We start from the raw sequence: 12,045 nt of genomic DNA, 5'->3' as shown, positions 1-12,045 counted from the left end.
TCATCCAATGTTTCATGTCTCAATACTAAGAAAATGTATATCAGACTCATCTCATGTGCTTGAAGCACCGACTATACTACTCGATAAGAAGTTGTCTTACAAGGAAGAACCGGTGGCTTGTTGACAGACAAGTAAGAAAGCTACGGTCAAAGAAAATTGTGTTTGTTAAAGTGTTATGGAAAAATCATACTATTGAAGAAGCTAATTGGGAAGTGGAAGATGCTATGCGAGTCAACTATCCTAACTTATTTCAGTCTACAGGTATATACCTAATTTAAATCCGGGGACTGAATTTCTCAAGGCGGGGAGAATATAATACCCTATTTACTAATAAGGCATAAAAGTCTTTAACTAAAGTCAGAAAAAAAATGGGGGATAGTAGGAGAATGGGCTAAGCCCATGATACCAAATTGGTATCGATTCAGCAATGAAGCAGCAGATAAGGAGAAAAATGAGAAGGAGTAGGAAGAAGAGAGACTAGAAGGAATTAGAGAGAAGATCAGAAACTCTTTAGCATATCAAAAGTGTGTAATAAGAGTTTACCACTTGCTACTTATACTCCTAAATAATTTACTGAAATGCAAAATATGCTGAAATTACATTCTAACTAAAATTCGCGCCAAAGCAGTAAAATTCAAAAAGTAACAGCTATTCAAATTATCCTACTCAGCAGCTGAAGTGGCATCCACGTCTGGCATCTCTAAAATATGTGTATCAATACTCCCCTGATGAAAAGCACCCTTGTCCTCAAGGGTGAATGAAGGAAATCTGGTCCTCACGAGTGAAGCGAACTCCCAAGTGGCATAAGCAGCATCCAAACCCTTCCATTTAATCAAATATTGCGCGATTGCTGTCACACCTCCTTTTTCCCGAAGAGGATATGGGATAAGGGAGTTTTTCCAAATTAAGTTACATTAATCGAAATGAGATTATTTATTTATTTCAGAGTCGCCACTTGGAATAATTTATGGTGTCCCAAGTCATCGGTTTATTTTAAAATCCCAAATCGAAGAAATTTAACTCTATTTATGGTCCGCGAATACAGAAGACCGGGTAAGGAATTCTGTTAACCCGGGAGAAGGTGTGAGGCACTCCCGAGTTCCGTGGTTTTAGCACGGTCGCTTAATAATTAATACTTGGCCTAATTATCTGATTTATTACATGTTTGAAAACCTATTGTGCATTTTTAACTTTTAAAACCGTTTTTAGTATTTATGGAATTATTTATGGAACAAGTCACGATGTCGTACACTTGTCGTTTTGGTACACATTGCAAACCGCGCCACATGAAATGCACCCACGATTTACGACATATTTATTTTTATTAATATTTGAAGTTATAGTCGAGTCACGTGAAACGCACACTCGAATTGGGATTTGCGTATCATAACTATGCCACGTTAACCGTACCCATAGTCACAATGATTTATTTACGCGCCTAAAGCAATCTACAATTATAAACAAAGAGGATGGCCTTGAAAAATTATAATTACATTTTAATACTATGTGAAGCCGGCAAGAAAATGACAACTTAAAGATATCACCTAAATTTTTCTCAAACACATACAACCCATTTACCGTTATTGACAAAGTAGGGCCCAAATCATATGCAACAAATCATATCAGTCCATTAATCTTAGTTAATAAGAATACATTATTAAAGTGAATTATATATTAAAATAAAAATATTTTTGGTGTTTTTTTTTTAATGTTATAAATATTATAAAATACTAATAAGCTAAAAAAAACGTTATAAAATTATTTTTTATGTTTTCAAACTTATGTTTTAAAATTAAAACTAAAAGTTTACTAAAATCCTATTAAAAATAAAAATAAACAAATATTTTTGTAATACTACTTTTAAAAGTTGCGCGGGACTTGACAAGATTTCAGCTTATTGGCCCAATTTGTCTATTCACTAATCTTTTAAGAAAAAGGGAAAAGATTGAAAGAAAACGCACAAATACCCACGCTCTAAACCATGTGAATTCTCATATCCAATTTATGAAAAAAAATTCAATATACTACTTATCATTCCCTTTGGCAGTGAGAAAATAATTTTGGCAATATTAGGAACCAAATTAAATTTCAATAGAGATAAAAAAAAACTATGAAGGAAAATGGTCAGAACTAGATGAATCAAGATATCCTTGACCAAAGTTTCACCTAAAGCAAATCTTGAAATTTCTTATAAATTAAAACTCATATGGAAAACAGATTTTATAACTTTGTATAATACTCCAAATTTCTAATGACTTCATCAAGAACTTTAACCCAGAAGAATTAGAAGACAATGGGCCAATATCATGCTTAATATCACATAACAACACATGGAGTTAAACTTGAAATAATAGAGGGATAAGAGTAGGAACCTCTGGTGCGAGTCTTCTTTATTAAATAAGAGAAATAATCCAACAGTTACAAATGAATCTGATGCCGCTAACTCGACTTAGAATACTCCAAATCAGCGACAGAAACCGCGAACATCCGACGGAACCAACGAACCTGCGACCTCATATAGGAACTCGACTACCAGAGAATTCAAAAAAAAACTCGGATCTCTCAACCAAATCGCATTTTTATTGCTCAGCCTCGAATTTATTTCAACCTTTAAGAACGACCTTGGAGGCCCTTTGTTCTATGGTGTTAATAGTAAGAAAATCAGTGGAATCCTCTGTTCTAAAGTGTTGTTTCTCACTGCCTATTCATCCCCTCTCTGTATTTTTCCGTCTCTGTTTCGCCCCTCCCCCTTCTCTCTATTTTCAGATCTATCTTTTGTGTGTTGGGTGAGTGAAAAATATATAGGTCTAGGTATAGGGATTAATTGGTGGCCAAGAAAAAGAGTGTGTATGGGCATGTGCATTTTTTTGAGAGAGCATGTGAGTTTGTTACAAAAGATAAGGAAGAATCTTGCCATATGGAAATGACTCATTGACTCTTGCTTTAATTAATATATATTTTTTACGAGTGTAAAATAAAAATACTAGCTAAATATTTTAAAATCAAGAACATATAATTTTTGTGATTTTTAATTTTCTTAAATAAAACCTACTAAAAATGAAGTTAAGGTTAAAATATGTAGATTAAACTTAAAATTATTTACATACTAAAAAGTGTTGAAAAATCACAAGTATGGTAAAAAATTAGGTGCTCACAGCTGCCCCTCTTTGCTTGGGAACATGAAGAGTTTTCAGGCAAAGACAAAAGTGAGCCGTGTGACTAATTTTTTACCAAATCTTTATTCAAAAGGGAAAATAAACAAAGGAAAGGGTGCAACCGAGTCCTGATTCTGGACAGCCTACATATCCCGGGTCATATGGAAATCAGATTGCGTGTAGTTCAAGGGGAGTGATGGAATGATGGGTTGAAAAGTCGAGTGAGGTTTCGTCGAGGCTCCAGTTCGTTGTCCTGTTATTACATAAAAATCAAAATCTAAAGGAACTAAACAACCCTATCAGCTATGAGTTACAAGATTCCTATCTATAAGTCTTCTGAAGCTTGATCTTGAGTCTTGAATGGTTCTTCATACAGACTTTTGATTTGAACCTTGATGCTTCCTAGCTGCAGGTGCTAGTTCATTCTTCTATGGTTTCTTCGGATCAAGCCGCGACATGCAAAGCTTTTGACTTCAGTCATGTCTTGAGCAGTTCACATCTTTCAACTGCTTCTGCGTTTTGGATTCACTTCTTTTTTTTCTTTTATTCTGGATTGAGACTTCTTCTTTAGATCATCTCGGACTGTCGACTTGCATTCTTGAGGCGATCTTCTGTACTTCTAACTTGAATTGAAATTTAAGATAACTTCCCTCGTTCTTCAGGTGGGCGCCTGCAACTGACTTGAAATTTAAAATAAATTCCCTCGTTCTCCAGGTGGGCGCCTGCTAATGACTTGAAAATTGAAACAAATTCCCTCATTCTCCAGGTAGGCGCCTGATGCTGACTTAAAACTTGAAATAAATTCCCTCGTTCTCCAGGTGGGCGCCTGATACCTTAAAACTTGAAATAAATTCCCTCGTTCTTCAGGTGGGTGCCTGATGACTTAAAACTTGAAATAAATTCCCTCGTTCTCTAGGTGGGCGCCTGATAACTTAAAACTTGAAATGGATTCCCTCATTCTCCAGGTGGGCGCCTGCTGACTTAAAACTTGAAATAAATTCTCTTGTTCTCCAGGTGGGCGCCTGATGACTTAAACTTGAAATAAATTCCCTCATTCTCCAGGTGGGCACCTGATGACTTAAAACTTGAAATAAATTCCCTCGTTCTCCAGGTGGGCGCCTGCTAACTTAAAAACTTGAAATGAATTCCCTCGTTTTTCAGGTGTGTGCCTGATGTTGACTTAACACTTGAAATAAATTCCCTCGTTCTCCAGGTGGGCGCCTAATGACTTAAAACTTGAAATAAATTCCCTCATTCTCCAGGTGGGCACCTGCTGACTTTAAAAACTTGAAATGAATTCCCTCATTTTTCAGGTGGGCGCCTGATGTTGACTTAACACTTGAAATGAATTCCCTCGTTCTCTCGGTGGGCGCCTGATGTTGACTTAAAACTTGAAATAAATTTTCTCGTTCTCCAGGTGGGCGCCCAATTTTGACTTAAAGCTAAAATGAATTCCTTCGTTCTCTAGGTGGGCGTCTGATGACTTAAGACTTGAAATAAATTCCCTCGTTCTCCAGGTGGGCGCCTGCTATCACAACAACACAGACAAAACAGAGAAAATTTTCTGCCCCAGTTTGTACCAGGAACATTCATTGATTGTTAGTTGCATCCCATTATCCAGGAGGGTCCTGAAAACTTAAAACTAGATCCCATTATCCAGGAGGGTCCTGAAAACTTAAGACTGAACTTATCTGGAACATGCTTTCCTCATGGGGATTTCCTGGCAAAGCGAAAAAGATTTCTTGCCCCTGCTTAAAATAAAGAGAATTTTGTCAGTTTGAAAATGTGGCGGTTAGTTTGTGGCATCCTTGCTGAAAGTGTCTGCTTCTGCCACTATCCCGCTTCATTTTGATTAGATGCTTCGGGCTACAAAGAATTGTTTGACCTTTCAATCGGACCTCGACCACAAAACCTCTGAATGACTTGCATCCCTTATACTCAACTCGTCGTATGGCACTTTCATTCTAACAACTATTGAACCTTTGCATTTCCTACAAATTCACGAATCACTTGGCCACATGAATTTCAATTATCACCGCATTTCTCATTCTAAATCATGCCCCTTGTGATGTGCCTGGCCGAATTTCACTTGGTGCAAATAAAAAGCTGGTAATGAGCTTTGAAATCCTTTCTTGCTTGCTTAACAGAAGACTAATTTGACAGAGACTTAGAAAAATAGACCCAAAAGAAACGAAGCGAAGTGACTTCGAGAATTAGGAATAAAAAAGAAAAAACAGAGATGACTATTTGAAGAAAAATGGAAAAGAGACTTATCTGAATGAAACAACTGGCTCCAATGATCATGACATGCATTTCGGATTGATCAGCCTAATCCATCCAACTAATCACATTTCAGTTCATGCCATGTCTTCATACTTCAAAACCGGGGTTTCCATAATTTAATTTCTCTGTATAGTCATGAACCCCATTCGGCTTGTAATGTCCCGAGGGGTTTTCACCAGTAAGTCTCTCTCATTTGCTCCTCTCTCAACTCACTGTCGCCTTACAGTGTCCATAAGGGTTTTCACCAATAAGACTCTCTCATTTGAATTTTCTCTCGACTCATCATCGTCCTATAGTGCCCGTGAGGGTTTTCACCAATAAGACTCTCTCATTTATTCACTTTTCCTTGTGCCCATGAACAAAGGTGCTACCCATGATGTAAATCGTACCTCCATCTCACTTGACTTGGCATCCTCAAAGTTGATCAGAAGGTCTTTCTTTGGACTGTAGTGTAGGTTTTGGATAGGGTTAGAAAGAAAGGGTGGCATGAAGGCTCAAAATAATTTAAGGTGAAGGGGTTCGAAATTACAACTTTTGGAATCAAATCTTCTTCTTTTTTAACTAAAACTTCTGCCCCAGTTTCTTCGAATCTGGGGAATTTTAAATTTTTATTTTGATGGGACCGAACCGTGTAAGGCTGCCTACGTATCATTAAAAGGAATCAGGTCGAACGTAGTTCAAACATAAGAGTTTTGTTTTTGTTACTTTGCTTTTCTTTTTCTCCTTTCTTTTCTCTTTTCTTTCTTTGGTTTTCTCTTTTCCTTCTCTTTGTTTTTTCTTTTCTTTTATATTTCTAACTCTGCTTCTGATTCCAAAAGAGGGGTATGAAAGAAAATAAATAAGGCTAAAAAAGGGGTAACAAATGATAAAAGTGTTTGGGATAGCAGAATAAAATGCATTCGTCATTCCAACTTTGAACATACCTAGTACAAAATGCGATTGAAGATAAGCAAAGAAATCATACATAATATCTCTTGACTGCATCAGAATTGATAGCCATATCCACACATTTACCTTCTATGTCTGTTAAATACAAAGCACCATTGGGCAACACCTTTGTCACAATGAACGACCCCTTCCAGTTTGGGGCGAACTTGCCTTTAGCTTCAGCCTGATGTGGAAGGATGCGTTTCAATACCAGCTGACCCACTTCAAATTTTCGGGGACGTTCCTTCTTGTTGTATGCTCTTGCCATTCTTTTCTGATACAATTGACCATGACATATTGCTGCCAATCTTTTTTCATCAATCAAACTCAATTGCTCTAGCCGGGTTTTGACCCACTCATCATCATCAATTTCAGCTTCAACAACAATCCGCAGGGATGGAATCTCAACTTCCGCAGGTATAACTGCCTCGGTTCCATATACCAGCAAATAGGGAGTTGCACCTATTGAAGTGCGACCAGTAGTGCGATAACCCAGTAAAGCAAAAGGTAACTTTTCATGCCATTGCCTGGAACCTTGCACCATCTTACGAAGTATCTTCTTTATGTTCTTGTTAGCAGCCTCAACAGCTCAGTTTGCCTTAGGACGATACGGAGTGGAGTTTCGATGCATAATCTTGAACTGTTGGCATACCTCTTTCATCAAATGACTGTTGAGGTTAGCAGCATTATCTGTGATGATTACCTTGGGAATTCCGAACAGGCAAATGATGTTTGAATGAACAAAATCTACCACCGCCTTCTTGGTCACGGACTTGAAAGTTACAGCTTCGACCCACTTGGTAAAGTAATCAATGGCTACCAGAATAAACCTATGCCCGTTTGAAGCTGCCGGCTCAATTGGTCCAATGACATCCATGCCCCAAACAATGAAGGGTCAAGGTGCAGACATTGTGTGCAACTCAGATGGCGGGGAATGAATCAAATCACCGTGCACCTGGCATTGATGACATTTGCGAACGAAGGTAATGCAATCTCGTTCCATGGTGAGCCAATAATAACCTGCTCGAAGAATCTTCTTCGCCAAGACATACCCACTCATATGTGGCCCGCAAACCCCAGAATGCACTTCGGCCATGATAGTCGAGGCTTGTTTAGCATCTATACACCTTAGTAATCCTAGATCTGGAGTTCTCTTGTACAATATTCCCCCACTTAAGAAAAATCCACTAGCCAGACGTCGAATGGTTCTCTTTTGATCGCCTGTGGCATGTACCGGATATACCCCCGATTTGATGTATTCCTTGACATCATGGAACCAAGGCTCACCATCAAGTTCCTCCTCAACCACATTGCAATAGGCATGCTGATCACGGATTTGGATATGCAGAGGGTCGACATAAGTCTTATCCGAATGGTGTAACATTGATGCCAGAGTAGCCAAGGCATCGGCAATCTCATTATGAATCCTAGGAATATGCCTGAATTCTACCGACCTGAATCGTTGACAAAGATCATGCAGACATTGTCGATACGGTATGAGCTTCAAATCACGAGTCTCCCATTCTCCCTGAATCTGGTGAACCAACAAATCTGAATCTCCCAAAACCAATATTTCTTGAACTCCCATGTCTATAGCTAGCCTCAAACCCAGAATGCATGCCTCGTATTCAGCCATGTTGTTAGTGCAATAAAATCGAAGTTGAGCTGTTACGGGGTAGTGATGCCTTGTTTCAGAAATAAGTACAGCCCCTATTCCGACACCTTTCATGTTAGCAGCTCCATCAAAGAAGATTTTCCAACCTGGCTTTTCATCATGATCAGCCTCGTCAACATACATCACTTCTTCATCAGGAAAATAAGTCTTCAGTGGCTCATATTCTTCATCCACCGGATTCTCGGCCAAGAGATCGGCGAGGGCTTGGGCTTTCATCGCGGTCCGAGTCACACAGATGATGTCAAACTCTGTGAGTAAAATCTGCCACTTTGCCAATCTTCCTCTGGGCATAGGCTTCTGAAAGATATACTTTAGAGGATCCATGCGAGAAATGAGGTAAGTAGTGTAGGATGACAGATAATGCTTCAACTTTTGTGCCACCCAAGTCAGGGCGCAACATGTCCTTTCAAGAAGAGTATACTTAACCTCATAAGGAGTGAACTTCTTGCTGAGATAATAAATGGCTTGCTCTTTCTTGCCCGTGATGTCGTGTTGACCCAACACACAACCAAAAGAATTATCCACGACCGTCAAATAGAGGATTAAAGGTCTCCCAGGTTCTGGCGGGACCAGCACAAGTGGGTTTGACATGTAACTCTTGATCTTACCAAATGCTTCCTGACACTCATCAGTCCACTTAACCGTAGCATTCTTCTTCAGCAAAACTTAAAGATGGGCTCACAAGTTGTCGTGAGTTGAGCAATAAACCTGCTGATGTAGTTTAACCTTCCGAGAAGGCTCATCACCTCGGTTTTGTTCTTTGGCGGTGGTAATTCTTGGATGTCTTTAATCTTTGATGGGTCCAACTTAATACCGCGTCGACTGACTATGAATCCCAACAGTTTCCCGGACGGGACACCAAATGCACATTTTGCCGGATTGAGCTTGAGGTTGTACCTGCGGAGCCTTTGGAAAAACTTTCTCAAGTCTCCAACATGGTCGGACTGCTTCTTTGACTTTATGATCACATCATCTACATAAACCTCAATTTCCTTGTGTATCATGTCATGAAATATGGTAGTCATTGCCCTCATGTAAGTTGCCCCAGCATTCTTCAAACCAAATGGCATTACCCGGTAGCAGTATGTCCCCCATGGTGTGATGAATGCTGTCTTTTCTTCATCTTCCTCATCCATCAGGATCTGGTGATATCCTGCGTAGCAATCCACAAAAGACCCAATCTCATGCTTGGCACAATTGTCGATCAGAATATGGATGTTCGGCAATGGAAAGTTATCTTTTGGACTTGCCTTATTGAGATCACGATAATCAACACAAACCCTGGTCTTACCATCCTTCTTTGGTACTGGTACGACATTAGCTAACCAAGTGGGATATCAGTGACCCGAATGACCTTTGCGTCAAGATGCTTTGTGATTTCTTCTTTGATCTTCACACTCATGTCAGTCTTAAACTTCCTTAACTTTTGCTTGACTGGAGGGAATGCCGGATCAGTTGGCAATTTATGAACTACCAAATCAGTGCTCAAACCCGGCATGTCGTCATACGACCATGCAAAAATATCTTTATATTCAAACAGTGCTTTGATTATTTCTTCCTTGCTTTGTGGTTCCAGATGCACACTTATCTTGGTTTTCTTGATATTATCTTGATCTCCTAAATTGATTGCTTCACTTTCATTCAAATTAGGCTTGGGTTTTTCTTCAAAGTGATTTAGTTCTCTACTGATTTCCTGAAATGCTGCTTCTTCATCATATTCTGTTTCATCATCACACTCTATTTATTGGATTGTTGTTTTGGAATTAGATTGGCTTTTAAGATTTGACTGAAAATTCCTCATGCATGTCATGTCATTGAAACAAAACAAAAATGAAACGCTATCAGGAATAATGGAAAACGGGAAATTGTATTTCATTGAAAATAAAAGGATAGAAGGGTTTGTACATCAAAACAAGCAAAAAATAAAAAATCTGGATTACAACCGTGGAATAACCCAGATAACAGAAAGGAAAACAAAGCAAACTACCAAAACTCCTTCGGGGTGGGGAGAGGAGTAGATTTCCAATTGCTAAGCTTCACATTTGGCCCAACGAGCTGCACATCGGCATTACTGGAACCTTCCCCGATTTCCACCATGTTAACCTCATCAAACAAACTCTGGAACCTCTTGATCAGCTCTTCATCAAAGTCGACCACGGGTTTTGGGACCGCTGATATTGGGCGTTTTGCGACCCCTGGCTTGACAAAAGACTTGGAGATATGTGGAACAGGCTTAGGAAGTGACCATGCCTTTCTTTTCAAATTTTTAGCCTTTTTCATGTCCTTCCCTGTGAGTGTGAATCCCAAACTAAATGTACCAAAACTTTCACGTGGACACACCGGATGTGCAATACCCTGCAGAGACGAACCCAGGCCTTTACCCAGCACAAAACCATTCTTCAACATTTCATTTGCTACCATGAAGGACACGGATGGTAGCTTCGGACCTGGAATGCATTCTCCTTCAGGAATCTTCTCGACAGACACTGTTTCGAATGTTTGGTAAACCCAAGGCCCTTTATCATCTTCAACTTCAATAAATGGAACAATTGTGTCATTGTAAGCAGATAAGTTCTCATCACCGTGCACAACTATTTCCTGCCTGTCCTATTCAAACTTCACCATTTGATGCAGAGAAGACGTGATTGCCTTGGCAGCATGTATCCAGGGCCTGCCCAACAACAAGTTATAGGAAACAACCACATCTAGCACTTGGAACTCCATAGTGAACTCAACTGGCCCTATTGACAATTCGAGCATTATATCACCAACAGAATCTTTCCCTCCTCCATCAAAGCCTCAAACACATACATTGTTCATGTGGATCCTTTCAGTGCCGATCTTCAACTTTTGCAAAGTGGACAGAGGGCAAATATTTGCACTAGAATCGTTATCGACCAGTACCCTTAAGACAACAGAATCCTCGCATTTCACTGTGAGATAAATAGCTCGGTTGTGCTCTGTACCCTCCATAGGAAGTTCATCATCTGAGAAAGTGATCCTGTTTGCTTCGAAAATCTTGTTAGCAATCTTTTCCAAGTCGTTTACTGTGATCTTATCAGGAACATGGGCCTCATTCAAAATCTTCATCAGGGCTTTGCGGTGTTCATCTGAATGTATCAGCAAAGACAAAAGAGAGATCTGAGCTGGTGTTTTCCTTAACTGCTCTACAATGGAATAGTCTTGCATTTTCATCTTTTTCAGGAACTCTTCAGCCTCTTCTTTGGTGACCGGCTTCTTTACTGGGATGTGGCCATCCTTGAATGGCTTGGCTTTCCTCAGTTCTTCTGGGGTAAAACATCTCCCAGAACGAGTCAGTTCTCCGCTTTCATTGACTTCTTCCTCTACTTCTTTCCCTTTATATGTTACTATCACCTGTTTGTAATTCCACGGGACGACCTTTGTGTCAACCATTGGTAACTGGGTCACTGGCTTAATAATAACGGGGGTAATACAAGCTCCTTCCACAATTATGACAGGCTTGCCCGGGACCCCTGGTACAATCACTTTTTGCTTTTCCTGGTTTGCTTCAACATCAATCGAAGGCCCTTTCACAACCAATACAGATGGCTTCACGTCGAGCGTGCTAAGCTTCTCCGACACCCCTTCAACTATCAAGGGCATTGCTTTTGCAAAATCTGGAGCTTTAAATGGATTACTTTCGCTAGCCCGGATCATCATGACAGACTTGGAAGAATTCTTGGGCTCCCCATCCTTATGAACTATCTCAATCATATGTGTCTCTGCATGAGCCGGCAAAGGATTTTGGTTGATGTTTGGCGCCTCTGGGCTTTGGACCACAATTTGATTTGTATCAATAAGCTCTTGGATCACCCTCTTCAAATGCCAACACTTCTCTGTGTCGTGCCCTGGGGCATCAGAACAATATACGCATCTGAGGGAATAATCAAGGTTCCTTGGAGGTGGATTTGGTGTCTTTGGCTCAATCGGCCTCAAAACGTCCAACTGCCTCAACCTTTGAAACAAATTGGTATACGACTCTCC

General features: G+C 39.8%; 1 pseudogene; it reads right to left on the bottom strand.

Moving 5' to 3' along the window:
- Positions 1 to 6,396: 6,396 nt before the first annotated feature.
- LOC142177406 (uncharacterized) lies at positions 6,397 to 11,775 on the bottom strand (annotated as a pseudogene).
- Between the last annotated feature and the right edge of the window lie 270 nt (positions 11,776 to 12,045).

The sequence above is a fragment of the Nicotiana tabacum genome, chromosome 23 (genome assembly GCF_000715075.1).
Source record: "Nicotiana tabacum cultivar K326 chromosome 23, ASM71507v2, whole genome shotgun sequence".
Taxonomy (NCBI): Eukaryota; Viridiplantae; Streptophyta; class Magnoliopsida; order Solanales; family Solanaceae; genus Nicotiana; species Nicotiana tabacum.
This window is presented reverse-complemented; position numbering and strand designations above follow the sequence as displayed.